Source organism: Bombina bombina, chromosome 2 (assembly GCF_027579735.1).
Source record: "Bombina bombina isolate aBomBom1 chromosome 2, aBomBom1.pri, whole genome shotgun sequence".
Lineage (NCBI taxonomy): Eukaryota > Metazoa > Chordata > Amphibia > Anura > Bombinatoridae > Bombina > Bombina bombina.
In genome coordinates, this window is record NC_069500.1 from 495,529,062 (window position 1) to 495,552,818 (window position 23,757).

Consider the following 23,757-nt stretch of genomic DNA (forward strand, 5'->3'; position numbering starts at 1 on the left):
AAAGGCCTTTGCAAAATCAAGGAAAATAGCTCCAGTTAGGTCTCCTTGTTCTATGCCAGTTTGGATGTCGTTGCAAACTTTTTGGAGGGCAGTTGTAGTGGAGTGATTTGGGCGAAAACCTGATTGAGATATATATATATATATATATATATATACATTCACACACACACTGGTTCTCAACCAGCCATATTCACAATCTGCATGAATTCTCCCACCCTAATTCTATTACCCAGGTGCTCTCCCACCCTTACGCATAGCCTCTCATGAAGTGCCCCCCCCCCCCCACACACACACACACTCTTACGCTCTTTGTGCACTTTTAGAGCATATACAGTATCATGGGACTGAAGTAGTGGGTCTATGCATAGTTTAGCCCTAATAACTAAAGTTCTTTCAGGAGACATCATTTTACAATGTCTGTTAGTTAATGGAGATAAGGAAACATACACATTAGAGTACCTATGTTCTCAGCAGACATTGTGTATTCTTATTTACCCTTATTGGTTCCTTCTACCATCTACCATTTCATGCGCAAACATGTTGATTTTCTCAAGAAAATAAAGAACACTAATCTTTGAAGCTAATTCTTTTCAAGTATTTATGTGGATGAAATGTATTTGTGCAATGATATGTCCCATAAAGTGTCTTTAGGAAATATATACATTTATGGCATTTAATTGTATCTGGGTTGTTTAACCCTGATAACGGAAAGATGTTTGAGTTGTGTTAGGCAGGGGATTAAGAAAGCATATGTATTTTTGACAACTGTACACTCAGATGATATGGGTCATTTTTAATTACCAGGTTTTTCTTACTCCTATCTACTATGCTCTCAATAATATGTCAAGAATGAACATGACATTTTTGTTGTTAAAAAAATAAAGAGTGCATTTTTTAGATATCTATTTCTATGGATGAAGACCTTTACGTTTGATTTTAAAGGGACATTATTATTAAAGGGACAGTCAAGTCAAAATAGGGCATGTAATTTTAAACAACTTTCCAATTTACTTTTATCACCAATTTTGCTTTGTTCTCCTGGTATTCTTAGTTGAAAGCTAAACCTAGGAAGGCTCATATGATAATTTCTAAGCCCTTGAAGGCCACCTCTTGTCACATGCTTTTTTATTTGCTGTACACAACAGGGGAGAGCTAGTTTATATGAGCCATATAGATAACATTGTGATCATGCCCGTGGCTTGTGGCTGACACTGCCTTAATTGGCTAAAATGAAAGTCAATAGATAATAAATAAAATGTCATGTGATCAGGGGGCTGTCAGAAGATGCTTAGATACAAGGTAATTACAGAGGTAAAAAGTATATTATTATAACAATGTTGGTTATACAAAACTGGGGAATGGGTAATAAAGGGATTATCTGTCTTTTTAAACAACAAAAAATCTTGTGTTGACTGTCCCTTTAAGGAAAGAATAGAAAATCCTGAGCAGTCTGGGGTAGATTAAAAAAAATAATTTTATTCCATCGGTTTAAAAAGAAACAAGCAAAAAAAATTAAATTTGCATCATTCTCTTGGTGTCTTATGTTAAAAAATTAGAGGCAAGACGCATGTTTTTAGGAGGCAGATAACATAATTTATGTAAGAACTTACCTGATAAATTCATTTCTTTCATATTAGCAAGAGTCCATGAGCTAGTGACGTATGGGATATACATTCCTACCAGGAGGGGCAAAGTTTCCCAAACCTCAAAATGCCTATAAATACACCCCTCACCACACCCACAAATCAGTTTAACGAATAGCCAAGAAGTGGGGTGATAAGAAAAAAGTGTGAAGCATAAAAATAAGGAATTGGAATAATTGTGCTTTATACAAAAAAATCATAACCACCACAAAAAAGGGTGGGCCTCATGGACTCTTGCTAATATGAAAGAAATGAATTTATCAGGTAAGTTCTTACATAAATTATGTTTTCTTTCATGTAATTAGCAAGAGTCCATGAGCTAGTGACGTATGGGATAATGACTACCCAAGATGTGGATCTTCCACGCAAGAGTCACTAGAGAGGGAGGGATAAAATAAAGACAGCCAATTCCGCTGAAAAAAATCCACACCCAAAAATAAAGTTTAAATCTTATAAAGAAAAAAACTGAAAATATAAGCAGAAGAATCAAACTGAAACAGCTGCCTGAAGTACTTTTCTACCAAAAACAGCTTCAGAAGAAGAAAACACATCAAAATGGTAGAATTTAGTAAAAGTATGCAAAGAAGACCAAGTTGCTGCTTTGCAAATCTGATCAACCGAAGCTTCATTCCTAAACGCCCAGGAAGTAGAAACTGACCTAGTAGAATGAGCTGTAATCCTTTGAGGCGGAGTTTTACCCGACTCGACATAAGCATGATGAATTAAAGATTTCAACCAAGATGCCAAAGAAATGGCAGAAGCCTTCTGACCTTTCCTAGAACCGGAAAAGATAACAAATAGACTAGAAGTCTTTCGGAAATTCTTAGTAGCTTCAACATAATATTTCAAAGCTCTAACTACATCCAAAGAATGCAATGATTTCTCCTTAGAATTCTTAGGATTAGGACATAATGAAGGAACCACAATTTCTCTACTAATGTTGTTAGAATTCACAACCTTAGGTAAAAATTTAAAAGAAGTTCGCAACACCGCCTTATCCTGGTGAAAAATCAGAAAAGGAGACTCACAAAAAAAGAGCAGATAATTCAGAAACTCTTCTGGCAGAAGAGATGGCCAAAAGGAACAAAACTTTCCAAGAAAGTAATTTAATGTCCAATGAATGCATAAGTTCAAACGGAGGAGCTTGAAGAGCCCCCAGAACCAAATTCAAACTCCAAGGAGGAGAAATTGACTTAATGACAGGTTTTATACGAACCAAAGCTTGTACAAAACAATGAATATCAGGAAGATTAGCAATCTTTCTGTGAAAAAGAACAGAAAGAGCAGAGATTTGTCCTTTCAAGGAACTTGCAGACAAACCTTTATCCAAACCATCCTGAAGAAACTGTAAAATTCTCGGAATTCTAAAAGAATGCCAGGAAAAATTATGAGAAAGACACCAAGAAATATAAGTCTTCCAGACTCTATAATATATCTCCCTAGATACGGATTTACGAGCCTGTAACATAGTATTAATCACAGAGTCAGAGAAACCTCTTTGACTAAGAATCAAGCGTTCAATCTCCATACCTTTAAATTTAAGGATTTGAGATCCTGATGGAAAAAAGGACCTTGCGACAGAAGGTCTGGTCTTAACGGAAGAGTCCACGGTTGGCAAGAGGCCATCCGGACAAGATCCGCATACCAAAACCTGTGAGGCCATGCTGGAGCTACCAGCAGAACAAACGAGCATTCCTTCAGAATCTTGGAGATTACTCTTGGAAGAAGAACTAGAGGCAGAAAGATATAGGCAGGATGATACTTCCAAGGAAGTGACAATGCATCCACTGCTTCCGCTTGAGGATCCCTGGATCTGGACAGATACCTGGGAAGTTTCTTGTTTAGATGAGAGGCCATCAGATCTATTTCTGGAAGTCCCCACATTTGAACAATCTGAAGAAATACCTCTGGGTGAAGAGACCATTCGCCCGGATGTAACATTTGGCGACTGAGATAATCCGCTTCCCAATTGTCTATACCTGGGATATGAACCGCAGAAACTAGACAGGAGCTGGATTCCGCCCATACCAGAATTCGAGATACTTCTTTCATAGCCAGAGGACTGTGAGTCCCTCCTTGATGATTGATGTATGCCACAGTTGTGACATTGTCTGTCTGAAAACAAATGAACGATTCTCTCTTTAGAAGAGGCCATGACTGAAGAGCTCTGAAAATTGCACGGAGTTCCAAAATATTGATCGGTAATCTCACCTCCTGAGATTCCCAAACCCCTTGTGCTGTCAGAGACCCCCACACAGCTCCCCAACCTGTAAGACTTGCATCTGTTGAAATTACAGTCCAGGTCGGAAGAACAAAAGAAGCCCCCTGAACTAAACGATGGTGATCTGTCCACCACGTCAGAGAGTGTCGTACAATCGGTTTTAAAGATATTAATTGAGATATCTTTGTGTAATCCCTGCACCACTGGTTTAGCATACAGAGCTGAAGAGGTCGCATGTGAAAACGAGCAAAGGGGATCGCGTCCGATGCAGCAGTCATAAGACCTAGAATTTCCATGCATAAGGCTACCGAAGGGAATGATTGTGACTGAAGGTTTCGACAAGCTGATATCAATTTCAGACGTCTCTTGTCTGTCAAAGACAGAGTCATGGACACTGAATCTATCTGGAAACCTAAAAAGGTTACCTTTGTCTGAGGAATCAATTAACTTTTTGGTAAATTGATCCTCCAACCATGATCTTGAAGAAACAACACAAGTCGATTCGTATGAGATTCTGCTAAATGTGAAGACTGAGCAAGTACCAAGATATCGTCCAAATAAGGAAATACCACAATACCCTGTTCTCTGATTACAGACAGAAGGGCACCGAGAACATTTGTAAAAATTCTTGGAGCTGTTGCTAGGCCAAACGGTAGAGCCACAAACTGGTAATGCTTGTCTAGGAAAGAGAATCTCCGAAACTGATAGTGATCTGGATGAATCGGAATATGCAGATATGCATCCTGTAAATCTATTGTGGACATATAATGCCCTTGCTGAACAAAAGGCAGGATAGTCCTTACAGTTACCATTTTGAATGTTGGTATCCTTACATAACGATTCAATATTTTTAGATCCAGAACTGGTCTGAAGGAATTCTCCTTCTTTGGTACAATGAAGAGATTTGAATAAAACCTCAGCCCCTGTTCCAAAACTGGAACTGGCATAATTACTCCAGCCAACTCTAGATCTGAAACACATTTCAGAAATGCTCGAGCCTTCGCTGGGTTTACTGGGACAAGGGAAAGAAAAAATCTCTTTGCAGGAGGCCTTATCTTGAAGCCAATTATGTACCCTTCTGAAACAATGTTCTGAATCCAAAGATTGTGAATGGAATTGATCCAAATTTCTTTGAAAAAACGTAATCTGCCCCCTACCAGCTGAGCTGGAATGAGGGCCGCACCTTCATGTGGACTTAGGAGCTGGCTTTGGTTTTCTAAAAGGCTTGGATTTATTCCAGACTGGAGATGGTTTCCAAACTGATACCGCTCCTGAGGATGAAGGATCAGGCTTTTGTTCCTTATTGTGACGAAAGGAGCGAAAACGATTATTAGACCTAAATTTACCTTTAGATTTTTTATCCTGTGGTAAAAAAGTTCCTTTCCCTCCAGTAACAGTTGAGATAATAGAATCCAACTGAGAACCAAATAATTTATTACCCTGGAAAGAAAGGGAAAGCAAAGTAGACTTAGAAGACATATCAGCATTCCAAGTTTTAAGCCATAAAGCTCTTCTAGCTAAAATAGCTAGAGACATATACCTGACATCAACTCTAATGATATCAAAGATGGCATCACAAATAAAATTATTAGCATGTTGAAGAAGATTAATAATGCTATGAGAATTATGATCTGTTACTTGTTGCGCTAAAGCTTCTAACCAAAAAGTTGAAGCTGCAGCAACATCTGCTAAAGATATAGCAGGTCTAAGAAGATTACCTAAACACAAGTAAGCTTTTCTTAGAAAGGATTCAATTTTCCTATCTAAAGGATCCTTAAAGGAAGTACTATCTGCCGTAGGAATAGTAGTACGCTTAGCAAGAGTAGAGACAGCCCCATCAACCTTAGGGATTTTGTCCCAAAACTCTAATCTGTCAGATGGCACAGGATATAATTGCTTAAAACGTTTTGAAGGAGTAAATTAATTACCCATATTATTCCATTCCCTGGAAATTACTTCAGAAATAGCATCAGGGACAGGAAAAACTTCTGGAATAACTACAGGAGATTTAAAAACCTTATTTAAACGTTTAGATTTAGTATCAAGAGGACCAGAATCATCTATTTCTAATGCAATTAAGACTTCTTTAAGTAAAGAACGAATAAATTCCATTTTAAATAAATATGAAGATTTATCAGCATCAACCTCTGAGACAGAATCCTCTGAACCAGAAGAACCATTATCAGAATCAGAATGATGTTGTTCATTTAAAAATTCATCTGAAAAATGAGAAGTTTTAAAAGACCTTTTACGTTTACTAGAAGGAGGAATAACAGACATAGCCTTCTTAATGGATTTAGAAACAAAATCTCTTATGTTATCAGGAACACTCTGAGTATTAGATGTTGACGGAACAGCAACAGGTAATGTAACATTACTAAAGGAAATATCTGCATTAACAAGTTTGTCATGACATTCAGTACAAACAACAGCTGGAGGAACAGATACCACAAGTTTACAGCAGATACACTTAACTTTGGTAGATCCAGCACCAGGCAGCGATTTTCCAGAAGTATCTTCTGACTCAGTGTCAACGTGGGACATCTTGCAATATGTAATAGAAAAAACAACATATAAAGCAAAATTGATCAAATTCCTTAAATGACAGTTTCAGGAATGGGAAAAAATGCCAGAAAACAAGCTTCTAGCAACCAGAAGCAATAAATAATGAGACTTAAATAATGTGGAGACAATAGTGACACCCATATTTTTTTTTTAGCGCCAAAAAAGACGCCCACATTATTTGGCGCCTAAATGCTTTTGGCGCCAAAAATGACGCCACATCCGGAACGCCGACACTTTTGGCGCAAAAAAACGTAAAAAATGACGCAACTTCCGGCGACATGTATGACGCCAGAAACAGAAAAAAAAAATTGCGCCAAAAAAGTCTGCGCCAAGAATTACGCAATAAAATGAAGCATTTTCAGCCCCCGCGAGCCTAACAGCCCACAGGGAAAAAGTCAAATTTTAAGGTAAGAAAAAATTGATTTAATCATATGCATTATCCCAAATATGAAACTGACTGTCTGAAAATAAGGAATGTTGAACATCCTGAGTCAAGGCAAATAAATGTTTGAATACATATATTTAGAACTTTATAAAAAAGTGCCCAACCATAGCTTAGAGTGTCACAGAAAATAAGATTTACTTACCCCAGGACACTCATCTACATGTAGTAGAAAGCCAAACCAGTACTGAAACGAGAATCAGCAGAGGTAATGGTATATATAAGAGTATATCGTCGATCTGAAAAGGGAGGTAAGAGATGAATCTCTACGACCGATAACAGAGAACCTATGAAATAGACCCCGTAGAAGGAGATCACTGCATTCAAATAGGCAATACTCTCCTCACATCCCTCTGACATTCACTGCACGCTGAGAGGAAAACCGGGCTCCAACCTGCTGCGGAGCGCATATCAACGTAGAATCTAGCACAAACTTACTTCACCACCTCCATGGGAGGCAAAGTTTGTAAAACTGATTTGTGGGTGTGGTGAGGGGTGTATTTATAGGCATTTTGAGGTTTGGGAAACTTTGCCCCTCCTGGTAGGAATGTATATCTCATACGTCACTAGCTCATGGACTCTTGCTAATTACATGAAAGAAAGAGGGGATGTTTATAGGTATTTGCAATAATCACAGATTTACACAGCTGTGTCTCCCTGGATGTGAGGAACGGTGTATTAAAGCAATATAATCTCATCTGGATACATATATATGTTCAAGCAGGAACACTACCCTTGAAATACTATGCTGTGTTTTTGATGATATGAAGTGATTTTTACATCAGTTTTCCCCCTCTCTTTTGTTCTCTCTCTCCCCCCTCTCTTTTGCTCTCTCTCCCCCTCTCTTTTGCTCTCTCTCTCCCCCTCTCGTTTGCTCTCTCTCCTCTCTTTTGCTGTCTCTCTCCCTCTCTTTTATGTCTCTCCCCCTCTCTTTTGCGCTCTCTCTCCCTCTCTTTTGTGCTCTCTATCTCCCCCTCTCTTTTGGTCTCTCCCCCTCTCTCTTTTACTCTCTCCCCTTTCTTTTGCTCTCTCTACCCCCTCTCTTTTGCTCTCTCTCTCTCTCTCTCTCTCTCTCCTCTATCTTTTTCTGTATCTCTCCCTCTCTTTTGCTCTCTCCCCCCTCTCTTTTGCTGTCTCTCTCCGTCTATTTTGCTCTCTCTCCCCCTCTCTTTTGCACACTCTCTCTTTTACTCTCTCCCCTTTCTTTTGCTCTCTCTCCCCCCTCTCATTTGCTCTCTCTATCCCCCCTCTTTTGCTCTCTCTTTCCCCCCTCTCTTATGCTCTCCCCCCCCCCCTCTTTTGCTCTCTCTCTTTTTCTCTCTCTCTCCACTCTCTTTTGCTCTCTCTCCCCCCTCTCTTTTGCTCTCTCTCCCCCCTCTCTTTTGCTCCTTCTCTCCCCTCTCTCTTTTCCTCCCTATCCCTCTCTTTTGCTGCCTCTCTCCCTCTCTTTTGCTGCCTCTCTCCCTCTCTTTTGCTCTCTCCCCCTCTCTTTTGCGCTCTCTCCCCCTCTCTTTTGTGCTCTCTATCTCCCCCTCTCTCTCCCCCTCTCTTTTGCTCTATCTCTCTCCCCTCTCTTTTACTGTATCTCTCCCTCTCTTTTTTCTCTCCCCCTCTCTTTTGCTGTCTCTCCCCCCTCTCTTTTGCTGTCTCTCTCCATCTTTTTTGCTCTCTCCCCCCTCTTTTTGCTCTCTCCCCCCTCTCTTTTGCTCTCTGCCCCCTCTCTTTTGCTCTCTCTCTCTCCCCCTCTTCTGCTCTCTCTCTCCCCTCTCTCTTTTGCTGTCTCTCTTCCTCTCTATTGCTGTCTCTCTTCCTCTCTTTTGCTGTCTCTCTTCCTCTCTTTTGCTCTCTCTCTCCCCCTCTTTTGCTCTCTCTCCCCCTTGTCTGCTCTCTCTCTCCCCTCTCTCTTTTGCTGTCTCTCTTGCTCTCTTTTGCTGTCTCTCTCTCCACCTCTTTTGCTCTCTCTCTCCCTCTCTTCAGCTCTCTCTTTCCCCTCTCTCTTTTGCTGTGTCTCTTCCTCTCTTTTGCTCTCTCTCTCTCTCTTTATCCCCCCTCTTTAAAGCTCTCTGTCTCTCACGGCAGTCGGCCACGGCATCCGGCCACGCCCGACCTCGCCTGTGTCACGTCTGACCTGACCACGCCCATAGTATGCCTGGCCACGCCCATGTTACACCTGCACGGTCACGCCCACTCCACCACACGCCAGATGCCAGGTCAGTTGTAAGGCATGACAGCTTCGAACAAACACACTTGGCCTTTTATTATATAGGATTATAAAATGAAATACTCTTTTGGTATCCTGTCTTGAAAGCTCCTTTCCAAGAGAGCATATCTAGATATACTCAGGGGGGGGGGGGGCATGCACATGACAAAAGTACTATAGGGCAGCAGTGTTTGCAGCATTGTTATAGTAAAGTATATAGTTCAAGATGAGGGCACACTCCTGAGCCTACCTCAGTATGCTTTAATGGAAAGGAACAGGTTTAAACAAAGGATACTAAGAGATAAAGATAGAATTGATTTCCATGTCCCTTAACCCAAGACCCTAACAATAAAACTTGCTCCTTCACTGTTTTTCTGAACATGATACCTTCTACTGTTTTTGAGTGGGTGTAGCTAGGTATATGTGTTTTTCTTCTGTTATGTGCGATCAGTCCACGGGTCATCATTACTTCTGGGATATAACTCCTCCCCAACAGGAAATGCAAGAGGATTCACCCAGCAGAGCTGATATAGCTCCTCCCCTCTACGTCAGTCCCAGTCATTCTCTTGCACCCAACGACTAGATAGGATGTGTGAGAGGACTATGGTGATTATACTTAGTTTTTATGACTTCAATCAAAAGTTTGTTATTTTACAATAGCACCGGAGCGTGTTATTACTTCTCTGGCAGAGTTTGAAGAAGAATCTACCAGAGTTTATTACTATGATTTTAACCGGAGTAGTTAAGATCATATTGCTGTTCTCGGCCATCTGAGGGAGGTAAAGACTTCAGATCAGGGGACAGCGGGCAGATGAATCTGCATTGAGGTATGTAGCAGTTTTTATTTTCTGAATGGAATTGATGAAAAAATCCTGCTATACCGTTATAATGACATGTATGTATACACTTCAGTATTCTGGGAATGGTTTTTCACCGGAACTACTCTGTTAAAGGTCACTAATCCTTTTAATAAATATTGTCATGTTAAACGTTTTTGCTGGAATGTAGAATCGTTTACATTGCTGAGGTACTGAGTAAATAAATGTTTGGGCATTATTTTCCACTTGGCAGTTGTCTGCTTTAAATTGTGACAGTTTCGTTTCTCCTCACTGCTGTGTGTGAGAGGGAGGGGCCGTTTTGGCGCTCTTTTGCTACGCATCAAAAAATTCCAGTCAGCTACTATTATATTTCCTGCATGATCCGGTTCACTGACAGATCTCAGGGGTCTTCAAACTTCTTTGAAGGGAGGTACATTCTCTCAGCAGAGCTGTGAGAATTTTTATTGACTGTGAATAAAAACGTTACTCTATAATTTTTTATGTCAAATTTAGTTATTTACTAATGGGAACAAACCTTTGCTAAAAGTTGTGTTATTTTAAACTTGATGCTATAACTGTTTCAGTTCATTATCTCAACTGTCATTTAATCGTTAAAGTACCTCTTTGAGGCACAGTACGTTTTTGCTAAAAAAGATTATAACCAGGTTGCAAGTTATTGCTAGTGTGTTAAACATGTCTGACTCAGAGAATATCTGTGTCATTTGTTCCAATGCCAAGGTGGAGCCCAATAGAAATTTATGTACTAACTGTATTGATGCTACTTTAAATAAAAGTCAATTTGTACAATGTGAACAAATTTCACCAAACTGCGAGGGAAGAGTTATGCCGACTAACTCGCCTCACGCGGCAGTACCTGCATCTCCCGCCCGGGAGGTGAGTGATATTATGGCGCCTAATACATCTGGGCGGCCATTACAGATAACATTACATGATATGGCTACTGTTATGACTGAAGTTTTGTCTAAATTACCAGAACTAAGAGGCAAGCGTGATCACTCTGGGGTGAGAACAGAGTGCGCTGACAATACTAGGGCCATGTCTGATACTGCGTCACAGCTTGCAGAGCATGAGGACGGAGAGCTTCATTCTGTGGGTGACGGTTCTGATCCAAACAGATTGGATTCAGATATTTCAAATTTTAAATTTAAATTGGAGAACCTCCGTGCATTACTAGGGGAGGTCTTAGCAGCTCTCAATGATTGTAACACCGTTGCAATACCAGAGAAAATGTGTAGGTTGGATAAATACTTTGCGGTACCGGCGAGTACTGACGTTTTTCCTATACCTAAGAGATTAACTGAAATTGTTACTAAGGAGTGGGATAGACCCGGTGTGCCGTTCTCACCCCCTCCAATATTTAGAAAGATGTTTCCAATAGACGCCACTACTCGGGACTTATGGCAAACGGTCCCTAAGGTGGAGGGAGCAGTTTCTACTTTAGCTAAGCGTACCACTATCCCGGTGGAGGATAGCTGTGCTTTTTCAGATCCAATGGATAAAAAATTAGAGGGTTACCTTAAGAAAATGTTTGTTCAACAAGGTTTTATATTGCAACCCCTTGCATGTATCGCGCCGATTACGGCTGCGGCAGCATTTTGGATTGAGTCTCTGGAAGAGAACCTTAGTTCGTCTACGCTAGACGACATTATGGACAGGCTTAGAGTCCTTAAACTAGCCAATTCATTCATTTCGGAGGCCGTAGTACATTTAACTAAACTTACGGCTAAGAACTCTGGATTCGCCATACAGGCACGTAGAGCACTGTGGCTAAAATCCTGGTCAGCTGATGTTACTTCTAAGTCTAAATTACTTAATATACCTTTCAAGGGGCAGTCTTTATTTGGGCCCGGGTTGAAAGAAATTATCGCTGACATTACAGGAGGTAAGGGCCACGCCCTACCTCAAGACAAAGCCAAAGCTAAGGCTAGACAGTCTAATTTTCGTTCCTTTCGGAATTTCAAACCTGGAGCAGCGTCAACCTCCACTGCACCAAAACAGGAAGGAGCTGTTGCTCGTTACAGACAAGGCTGGAAACCTAACCAGTCCTGGAATAAGGGCAAACAGACCAGGAAACCTGCTGCTGCCCCAAAGACAGCATGAACCGAGAGCCCCCGATCCGGGACCGGATCTAGTGGGGGGCAGACTTTCTCTCTTCGCTCAGGCCTGGGCAAGAGATGTTCAGGATCCCTGGGCGCTGGAGATCATATCTCAGGGATACCTTCTAGACTTCAAATTATCTCCCCCAAAAGGGAGATTTCATCTGTCAAGGTTGTCAACAAACCAGATAAAGAAAGAAGCGTTTCTACGCTGTGTACAAGATCTGTTATTAATGGGAGTGATCCATCCAGTTCCGCGGTCGGAACAAGGACAAGGTTTCTACTCAAACCTGTTTGTGGTTCCCAAAAAAGAGGGAACTTTCAGGCCAATCTTAGATTTAAAGATTCTAAACAAATTCCTAAGAGTTCCATCGTTCAAAATGGAAACTATTCGGACAATCTTACCTATGATCCAAAAGGGTCAGTACATGACCACAGTGGATTTAAAAGATGCTTACCTTCACATACCGATTCACAAAGATCATCAACGGTATCTACGGTTTGCCTTCCTAGACAGGCACTACCAGTTTGTAGCTCTTCCATTCGGATTGGCTACGGCCCCAAGAATCTTCACAAAGGTTCTGGGCGCCCTTCTGGCGGTACTAAGACCGCGAGGGATTTCGGTAGCTCCGTACCTAGACGACATTCTAATACAAGCTTCAAGCTTTCAAACTGCCAAGTCTCATACAGAGTTAGTTCTGGCATTTCTAAGGTCGCATGGATGGAAAGTGAACGAAAAGAAAAGTTCTCTTTTTCCTCTCACAAGAGTTCCATTCTTGGGGACTCTTATAGATTCTGTAGAAATGAAGATTTACCTGACAGAAGACAGGTTAACAAGGCTTCAGGATGCATGCCGTGTCCTTCATTCCATTCAACACCCGTCAGTGGCTCAATGCATGGAGGTGATCGGCTTAATGGTAGCGGCAATGGACATAGTACCTTTTGCACGCCTACACCTCAGACCGCTGCAATTGTGCATGCTAAGTCAGTGGAATGGGGATTACTCAGATTTGTCCCCTACCCTGAATCTGAATCAAGAGACCAGAAATTCTCTTCTATGGTGGCTTTATCGGCCACACCTGTCCAGGGGGATGCCATTCAGCAGGCCAGACTGGACAATCGTAACAACAGACGCCAGCCTACTAGGTTGGGGCGCTGTCTGGAATTCTCTGAAGACTCAGGGATTATGGAATCAGGAGGAGAGTCTCCTTCCAATAAACATTCTGGAATTGAGGGCAGTTCTCAATGCCCTTCTAGCTTGGCCCCAATTAACAACTCAGGGGTTCATCAGGTTTCAGTCGGACAATATCACGACTGTAGCTTACATCAACCATCAGGGAGGGACAAGAAGCTCCCTAGCAATGATGGAAGTATCAAAGATAATTCGCTGGGCAGAGTCTCACTCTTGCCACCTGTCAGCAATCCACATCCCGGGAGTGGAAAACTGGGAGGCGGATTTCTTGAGTCGCCAGACTTTTCATCCGGGAGAGTGGGAACTTCATCCGGAGATTTTTGCCCAAATACTTCGACGTTGGGGCAAACCAGAGATAGATCTCATGGCGTCTCGCCAGAACGCCAAACTTCCTCACTACGGGTCCAGATCCAGGGATCCGGAAGCGGTTCTGATAGATGCTTTGACAGCACCTTGGAACTTCGGGATGGCTTATGTATTTCCACCCTTCCCGCTGCTTCCTCGATTGATTGCGAAAATCAAACAAGAGAGAGCATCTGTGATTCTAATAGCGCCTGCATGGCCACGCAGGACTTGGTATGCAGATCTAGTGGACATGTCATCCTGTCCGCCTTGGTCTCTACCTCTGAGACAGGACCTTCTGATACAGGGTCCATTCAAACATCAAAATCTAACTTCTCTGAAACTGACTGCTTGAAAATTGAACGCTTGATTTTATCAAAGCGTGGTTTTTCTGAGTCGGTTATTGATACCCTGATCCAGGCTAGGAAGCCTGTTACCAGAAAGATTTACCATAAAATATGGCGCAAATACCTATACTGGTGCGAATCCAAACGTTACTCCTGGAGTAAGGTTAGGATCCCTAGGATATTGTCCTTTCTACAAGAAGGTCTAGAAAAGGGTTTATCGGCTAGTTCATTAAAGGGACAGATTTCAGCTCTGTCCATCTTGTTGCACAGGCGTCTGTCAGAAAATCCAGACGTCCAGGCTTTTTGTCAAGCTTTAGCTAGGATCAAGCCTGTGTTTAAAGCCGTTGCTCCGCCATGGAGTTTAAACTTAGTTCTTAACGTTTTACAAGGTGTTCCATTTGAACCCCTTCATTCCATTGATATAAAATTGTTATCGTGGAAAGTTCTATTTTTAATGGCTATTTCCTCGGCTCGAAGAGTCTCTGAGTTATCAGCCCTACATTGTGATTCTCCTTATCTGATCTTTCACTCAGACAAGGTAGTTCTGCGTACTAAACCTGGGTTCTTACCTAAGGTAGTTACTAACAGGAATATCAATCAAGAGATTGTTGTTCCATCCTTGTGTCCAAATCCTTCTTCAAAGAAGGAGCGTCTTCTACACAATCTGGATGTAGTTCGTGCCCTCAAGTTCTACTTGCAGGCAACTAAAAATTTTCGCCAAACTTCTTCCTTGTTTGTCGTTTATTCTGGACAGAGGAGAGGTCAAAAAGCTTCTGCTACCTCTCTCTCTTTCTGGCTTCGTAGCATAATACGTTTAGCCTATGAGACTGCTGGACAGCAGCCTCCTGAAAGAATTACAGCTCACTCCACTAGAGCTGTGGCTTCCACTTGGGCCTTTAAGAATGAGGCCTCTGTTGAACAGATTTGCAAGGCTGCAACTTGGTCTTCGCTTCATACTTTTTCCAAATTTTACAAATTTGACACTTTTGCTTCTTCGGAGGCTATTTTTGGGAGAAAGGTTCTTCAGGCAGTGGTTCCTTCTATATAATGAGCCTGCCTATCCCTCCCGTCATCCGTGTACTTTTGCTTTGGTATTGGTATCCCAGAAGTAATGATGACCCGTGGACTGATCGCACATAACAGAAGAAAACATAATTTATGCTTACCTGATAAATTCCTTTCTTCTGTTGTGCGATCAGTCCACGGCCCGCCCTGTTTTTTAAGGCAGGTAAATATTTTTTAAATTATACTCCAGTCACCACTTCACCCTTGGTTACTCCTTTCTCGTTGATTCTTGGTCGAATGACTGGGACTGACGTAGAGGGGAGGAGCTATATCAGCTCTGCTGGGTGAATCCTCTTGCATTTCCTGTTGGGGAGGAGTTATATCCCAGAAGTAATGATGACCCGTGGACTGATCGCACAACAGAAGAAAGGAATTTATCAGGTAAGCATAAATTATGTTTTTTATTCTATCTTTTTGTATATATTGCTGTACAACGATGCTTCCTCCTATGTTTCCAAATCATAAATGAAGATTGCACTATGCTGATGTATGTGTTTTGTTGATTCCAGGTCACAGGCATTCTGGTGTTCACTCCTAGAGGGCAGCAGAGGCTTCTGTTGTAACCTGTATGGTGAGAGCTGCTGTGACAGAGAAGTAAGTGCTCCACAGGCAGAATCTGTACTAATATCAATTGAAAAAACTTACAGTAAAATATCAATAATATGAGATGCATTTGTTGCAGATTTACTATGCACGCCAGTACACACTGTTTAACATATTGAAGTTTATAAAGTGACAAATAATCAAACCATCCTCTGAGACCCACCCCCATGGCATACATCATGAGATATGTTATCTTCTGAAAGCCTTGGTGCTATATATCCCTATTAAACCTGTCTAACAACTAGAGGACCTCTGCCCTTCTGCTATACTGACCTCAACTATTAGATAACCTTAATCCTAACAACTGACATACGCACTGACATTTACACAAAGACAGTAAAGTCTGCTAAAAACACCCCACCAAAGGAAGAACATACAAACAATATGTGCACACACCTCTTAGAGTTAAAGGGATATGAAAGCCTTCATATATCATGATTCCGAAAGAGAAGTCCATTTATCTGTGTTGGTAGACAGGGTTTCCTATTAGGGAACCTGTCCACCCATGATTGCGCCTAGCAGGCAGCACATTTATTATTGCACAAATGGCCGCTCGTGCAGTGCCGGTCCTTCTCTCGGATTAGTCCTGCGTGATTTTAAACTGCCAGGTCAGAAATGGTGAAGAGGTTAAGAAACAACGGTCTTAAAACCGCTGCTTCTTAAATATCCTCTGTAGGCTCGCTATGTGAAAAACTGCATTTGCAGCTTGATCAATTGAACCCAGAATAAAAAAAAAAATCCAAATGTCTTCCATTATAAAATTAAAGGGACATAAAACCCCTAAAACATATTTCATGGTTCAGTTAGAATATATAATTTCATACAACTTTCCAATTTACTTCTATTGTCAAATCTCCTTAGTTTTCTTGTTATCCTTTGTTTAAAAGCAGGAAGGTAAGCTCAGGAGTGTGCACGTGTCTGAAGTACTATATGGCAGAAGTTTTGCAACAATATTATACATTTTCAAGAACACTAGATGGCAGCACTATTTCCTGTCATGTAGTGCTTCAGGCATGTGCACACTACCTATCAAGATATCTCTTCAACAAAGAATAACAAAAAATGAAGCAAATTTGATAATAGAAGTCAATTGGAAACTTTTTAAAAATTGTATTCTGTATCTGAATCATGAAAGAAAATTCTTGGCTTTCATGCCCTTTAAGCTTTTTCTCTTAGTATCCTTTATTCCACAAGAGCATACCTAGGTAGGCTCATGAGCTTGTATGTGTCTTGTGCTCTATATGACAGCTGTTTGTAGCAATGTAATACATATAGTGCTCACGACGACACATGCACGCGCCAACCTCAGTATGTTCTCATGGAACAGAGCCAAGTTTCAACAAACTATACCAGTAAAGTGAGATACATTTGATAACGGCTACATTGGAAAGTTTTATTATCATCAATGTGTACTCTCTCTTAGAATAATGATTTCATTTTGTCATTAATTTGCGTATACAAAAATATGAAAACCTTTTTATAATACAGAATGATTCCTAGCAAGATTATAAACGGATGAAAGACATATTTACTGAGATCAAATGCCAGCGGCTTGAGCAAAAGTTTAAACTTTAAAGGGACATGAAACCCAAAGTTTTTCATTCATGATTAAGATAGATCATACAGTTTTTAACAATTTACTTTTAATATGAAATTTGCTTCATTCACGCTCGGGAGTAAATTCACCATCCCTGCAGGCGGACCGGTTCAAAAGTAGTGAACCTGTCCGCCAGCAATTGCCACTTGCGATGTTTTATTGCACAGCAAAAGGTATCATTGCACAAGAGGATTCGTTAATCACCCCGAACAAGCAAGTTTTGGGGTGATTGATCTAGCTACTTTTAAAGTGGCAGAGAGGTAAAAAAGAAGCATTTTTCTTACATTTGTGGCAGCAGGTATGCTTGTGCGAACCTGCTCCACATAGGGGAAAAAGCTGCAGCTTAGTAAATGTACCCCTTGGTGTCCTTTGTTGAAGAAGCAGCAATACACTACCGGGAGCTAGCTGAACACATCGGGTGAACCAATGACATGAGGCTTATATGTGCAAACACCAATCAGCAGCTAGCACCCAATAGTTCATTGCTGCTTCTGATCCTATCTAGGTATGCTTTTCAAAGGATACCAAGAGAACAAAGCAAATTAGATAGTTGAAGTAAATTGCAAATTAGTTTAAACTGCATGCTCTATCTGAATCATGAAAGCTTAAGTTTAACTTTACTGTCCCCTTAAATGATAATAGGTGAGAAGAGCGGTTCTTACTTGTTCTTTCTCCTAGGAAAACCGTATTCATGGAAAAATGAGCCCGAGCTTGTATAATGTAGAGATGAAATGTGTGGTGAATACACTCACAAGATAAAACAAAGGAAACAGCTTATTTTGAGAAGATGGAGAAGAAAAACCAATAAACACCATTTCCATATTAAGTGGAGGGTCTTCTTTGTGAAAACCAAATCAGGAAGGAGGGGTGTGAAGTCTTGTGGGTTTTTCAAAGAACTGAAGGATATTTCTCACTGCTTTGAATTTGCAGTAATTGGGGGCAGTTTGTTTAACTGATCTTAAGCGGAGAGAGGGGAATTAATTTGCTAATAGGGATCGGCAAACTGCAGAGAGTTAAAAAGAATTAACCAACCTTTTAATGAATCCACAAAAGCACAAGAGAGAGATCAGGCACATGTGTGAAAGTAAATATTTTGTAATCCTGCTGCTATTTGCTTACAGATTATAAAGGGACATAATAATGCAAAAATAAAGTGCCCTAATGCATTTGCAGAAATAGTCACTGGTAACAATGTGTTCAAGCTCAGTAAAAGTGTTTATATACACATTGTTAATCTCACACGGTCAGTGATTGGTTGTTACACTTGTATGGACGCTGGATGAGTCCAGTTATGCATTGCAGCTCCTGACTAGCACTGTGTAAGTCATTTGCAGGGAATATACTCATAGCTCCCAAAGCACAAGCCTGAAATAATAAATTGGTGTACTTCATTAGCTAATGATCTATCCGCATTTCTCTAAGCGGTAGGTATATAGATCCTTACGTTATTGTGTGATTTCCCCTTTTATGGTAACAGTATAGGGGCCGATTTATCAAATGGCGGGCGGACATTATTCGCTGTAGCGAATCATGACCGCCCGATATCGCTAAATGCATTTCTGATTAAATGCTTGTGCAATGCTGCCCCCTGCACATTCGCGGACAATCAGCCACTAGCAAGGGGTGTCAACCTTCCCGATCGTATCGGATAGGGATGATTGCAGAGGTGGTGGACGAGTAAAGGAGCAGCGGTCTTATGACCGCTGCTTCTTATCTTAAGTTTCCAGCGAGCGTAGATTGCAGCATCCGCTGCTTGATAAATCTACCCCATAGCCTCAATTTAAAATGAAAGTGTCAGCCTGTTTTATTCAAGTACATAATGCAACACAACTGTTGCTTTAAGGGGACATTTTTACTTAAAGGGATACTCAAGTCAAAATTAAACTTTAATTATTTAAAAAGATCACACAATTTTAAGAATTATTCAAATTTACTTACATTATCAAATTTTGCTTAAAGGGACACTAAACCCAATTTTTTTCTTTCATGATTCAGATAGAGCATGCAATTTTAAGCAACTTTCTAATTTACAAAGCGGCAGGACGCACACTTCAGTAGCTCCTGGTTTCAAGAGTTTAGAAGCCAATATATTGCTTTTTAAATTACTTACATCTTCTGGATATAGCCCTAATAAGAAGCTTTGCATAATGTTACTTTTGAGGAGGTCTGGGGCTTGTCTTGTAACCGTTTACCTGACCTATGCTCTTTGGTAGGGCCATGAGGCTGTGGGTAGTAGAAGTCAAATCTGCTGTTCTCAAGACCCTAGGCTACTGTATAATCCCCCCCAGTTGCCGGGGAGAAGCCATTAGAGCAGGGGCGTTTTATTACCTATGCCAACTAGGCCGGTGCCTAGGGCAGCAGATTTGGGAGGGGCAGCACATCTGCCCTATCTTCTCTCTAAAAGCCAGCACACAGTACAGTGAGCGATAAAGTGCAGGCGTTTACAGAGAAAACAAGGCACGTGCACTGATTAAGGTTGCTCTTCACAGGCAGTGCTCCTTTAATCCGTTGCTTCATTTAGAGCCGGCAGCATTTTTGCAGTGGAAGCGTTCTTGGTGAGAAACTTGCCTGGGTATATGCTTACAAGGTGAGGCTGGAGGAGAAGACTTTGTGCCGGTATACTGCCTCCCCTTGTCAGCTGTGGTGGTTCTGCAAGCGGAGTGCTTATTGCAGCTCTTAGTAACTAACAGACTGGATGCGTCTGTGCACTGCTTAGATCAGCTTGTGATGTCTAATCATAAACTCTCAGCGCTAATGTATGTTAGCTACTAATAGCTAGCTTTCTCTGCATTCATGAACCCACAGAGTAAATAGTAAACAAACACTTAAAAAGTTTCATTACTTGAATGATGGTAATTACTGTATGTTGTTGCATGTGAAGAGACCATAAATGAAACCGGGATAGGTTAGTAAGGGAGATATTGAGCTTGATAACTTAGACCATGTCTTTTATACAGACTTGCTTTCATACACATCTAATAGATTCAAGGGGACTAATGCTCCTTAAAGGGACACTAAACCCAGAAAAAAGTCATGTTCAATAGCCATATCGGTATATGAAATATCTTTTTGCAATTAGCATTGCGCTTCTTTGTTTTACCCTTTCGGAGAATTCGTCTTCTGAAAATGTATTAAATTCCGAACCCACCGCCGGCAATAACTTGGCATCCTCCAACCTGGAGTGATAACCCAGGTTATCAACATGGCGGTTTTTTGACCCTATGCACATGCACGATTTGCACTGATTGTCATACCATACATCACTGAATGTAAATCTGCATACTCGATTGTCCTGTTCAAAGTGCTTGCATAATATCCATACTATTGTATGGGTAAATGTGGAGTCCTTGAACTGATATGCGCATGCGAGGCCAGAATAATTGTTATGCACATGCGCATAGTAACAACATCGCAAGTTAATGATATGCACTTATCGTAAATGCTATTGGTCCGTTTTTTTGGATTGTGAAACTCCCATATTTGAGGGTTAGCTGATATGACGTCAACACCGAAAATAAAAATTATTTTTTCTAATGTCCAGAAACTTCGTTGGAGACAACAAATACTGATGAAATGTTAACATGTACTATATGATATTAATGGTCAGTTGGTCCCAAAAATACGAAATTTTTGGAATCCTTTAATACCTCAAATGATGCCTTATTAGCCTGATATGGGTAATTTTAGAAGCCCTCTAAAACTGACTACTAATATTTGTACTGTTTCCTATTTGTGGTCTGTAATTTATTCATTGTTAAGGATCTGTTCTGGGTCCTTTACTTTCACTGGGTAAACTTATCAACAGTTATGGCTTTAAATATCACCTCTATGCCGATGACACCCAGATCTACCTCTCCACCCCCGCTCTCTCTCCCTCTGTCCTTTCGCATTTCAGCGACTGCTTATCTGGTATTTCTTCCTGGATGGACTCTCACAACCTAAAGATTAACATATCCAAGACTGAGCTCCTTCTAATCCCCCCCCCCCCCCTCAAGCTCTACGCCAACCTGACTTTTTTATCCCTGTCAACGTCATCACCATCGCCCCAAGTCTGCTGCCTCAGAGGTACACTTGACTTAAATCTATCCTTCGTCCCCCACATCCAATCGCTTTCTTCATCCTGCCGCAACCACCTACGCAATATTTCCAAGATTTGCACTTTTCTGAGCGCTAACTCCACAATGCAAATAATTCACTCCCTTGTTATTTCCCGACTTGACTACTGCAATAACCTACTTATTGGCCTTCCTTCTTCCTGCCTCTTCCCCCCCTTCAATCCATCCTAAATGCCTCTGCCAGGCTAATCCACCTTTCCCGTCACTCTGTATCTGCTGCACCTCTCTGCAAGTTCCTTCATTGGCTCCCCATTCACAGCAGAATTAAATTCAAAATTCTCACCCTTACATACAAAGCTCTCACCAACGCCGCTCCCCACTACCTATCCTCTCTAATCAAGATCTCGCCCACTAAGATCTAATAATGACCAGCTTCTTGCGTCTTCGACTATCACCTCTTCCCATGCTAGACTGCAGGACTTCTGTTGTGCAGCACCTACCCTCTGGAACACTCTCCCTCGTCCTGTCAGGTTTCCCCTAATCTTTCATCTTTTAAATGCTCCCTGAAGACTTTTTTGTTCAGAGAAGCCTACCACCCAACTCAGTAATAAATTAATTTCACTTACCTAACATTTCCCTCATCTAACTCTGTATTAACATCTTTCCCAATCTTGCAGTCCTTGCCTCCTACCCTTCCCAAGGGAATAGGGCCCTTAATTCCTCCTGTATGTGTTTGTAAAATGTTGTCTTGTCTCTTGTCTCTTACAAGTTTTATATCATTGTTTTATTTAAATGAATTGTACCTATGGGCAGCGCTGCAGAATATGTTGGTGCTTTATAAATAAAGTATAATAATAATAAAAATTTGAGATCACTTAAAAGGGATACTAAATCCATTTTTTTTAATTTTATGAGCCAGATAGAGCATGCAATTTTAAGCAAATTTCTAATTTACTCTTATTACATTTTCTTCGTTCTCTTGGTATCTTAATTTGAAAAAGCAGGAATCAAAGCTTAAAGGGACAGTAAACCCCAGAATTTTGTTGTTTAAAAAGGTAGATAATCCCTTTATTACTCATTCACCAATTTTGCATAACCAACACAGTTATAATAATATACTTTTTACCTCTGTGATTACCTTGTATCTATGCCTCTGCAAACTGCCCCCTTATTTCAGTTCTTTTGACAGACTTGCATTTTTAGCCAATCAGTGCTGACTCCTAGGAGCTTCACGTGCCTGAGCTCAATGTTATCTATATGAAACACATGAACTAACGCCCTCTAGTGGTGAAAAACTGTCAAAATGCTTTCAGATTAGAGGCAGTCTTCAAGATCTAAGAAATTAGCACATGAACCTCCTAGATTTAGCTTTCAACAAAGAATACCAAGAGAACAAAGCAAAATTGGTAATAAAAGTAAATTGTAAAGTTGTTTAAAATTACATGCCCTATTTAAATCATGAAAGTTTTTTTTTACTTTTCTGTCCCTTTAAGGGCCGGCACATTTTTTGTTTCAGCACCCTGGATAGTGCTCGCTAATTGGTGGCTACATTTAAGGGCCCAAGAGTGGTCTCCTTTATTTTAAGATACCTTCCATTAATAGCAGTTTCTCCTATCTGTTTGAGGTGCAAGAGTGGTTTCTTAAAGGGACAGTATACAACAATTTTTATTTAACTGCATGTAATAGACACTACAATAAAGAATAATATGCACAGATACAGTACTGATTTAAAAATGTACTTAGAAGCTCCCAGTTTAGCACTATTGAAAAGGTTAACTGGAACACCCACTGCAAGTGGTTCTGTAGCAAAATAGCAGACCCCCCCTTCCCCCTCCTCTGCATATGAAAAGACACTTTACACAAACAGGAGCAAGTTGGAGTAGGTATACATCAGTATTCTGCTAAAACTTTGGGGCTTGGTTAGGAGTCTGAAAATCAGTGCAATGTTATTTAAAAATAAGCAAAACTATATATTTTTTTTATTTTTAAAACTGTATGGACTATATAAATGGATCATCTACAAAACATCTACAAAACAATTTATAATTGTGTAATTTTATAATCTTCCTATTGGATACTAATTAACACAAGACCGCCCATGTCAATAAATACAGTGAGTGCAGAATTATTAGGCAAGTTGTATTTTTGAGGATTAATTTTATTATTGAACAACAACCATGTTCTCAATGAACCCAAAAAACTCATTAATATCAAAGCTGAATATTTTTGGAAGTAGTTTTTAGTTTGTTTTTAGTTTTAGCTATTTTAGGGGGATATCTGTGTGTGCAGGTGACTATTACTGTGCATAATTATTAGGCAACTTAACAAAAAACAAATATATACCCATTTCAATTATTTATTTTTACCAGTGAAACCAATATAACATCTCAACATTCACAAATATACATTTCTGACATTCAAAAACAAAACAAAAACAAATCAGTGACCAATATAGCCACCTTTCTTTGCAAGGACACTCAAAAGCCTGCCATCCATGGATTCTGTCAGTGTTTTGATCTGTTCACCATCAACATTGCGTGCAGCAGCAAC

General features: G+C 40.5%; 1 long non-coding RNA gene across 1 annotated transcript; it reads left to right on the forward strand.

Moving 5' to 3' along the window:
- The first annotated feature begins 15,405 nt into the window (after positions 1-15,405).
- On the forward strand, positions 15,406-17,978 carry LOC128647848 (uncharacterized). Its single transcript, XR_008400434.1, has 2 exons — positions 15,406-15,546; positions 17,831-17,978. It is a non-coding gene; the product is annotated as an uncharacterized LOC128647848 (long non-coding RNA).
- Positions 17,979-23,757: the final 5,779 nt, after the last annotated feature.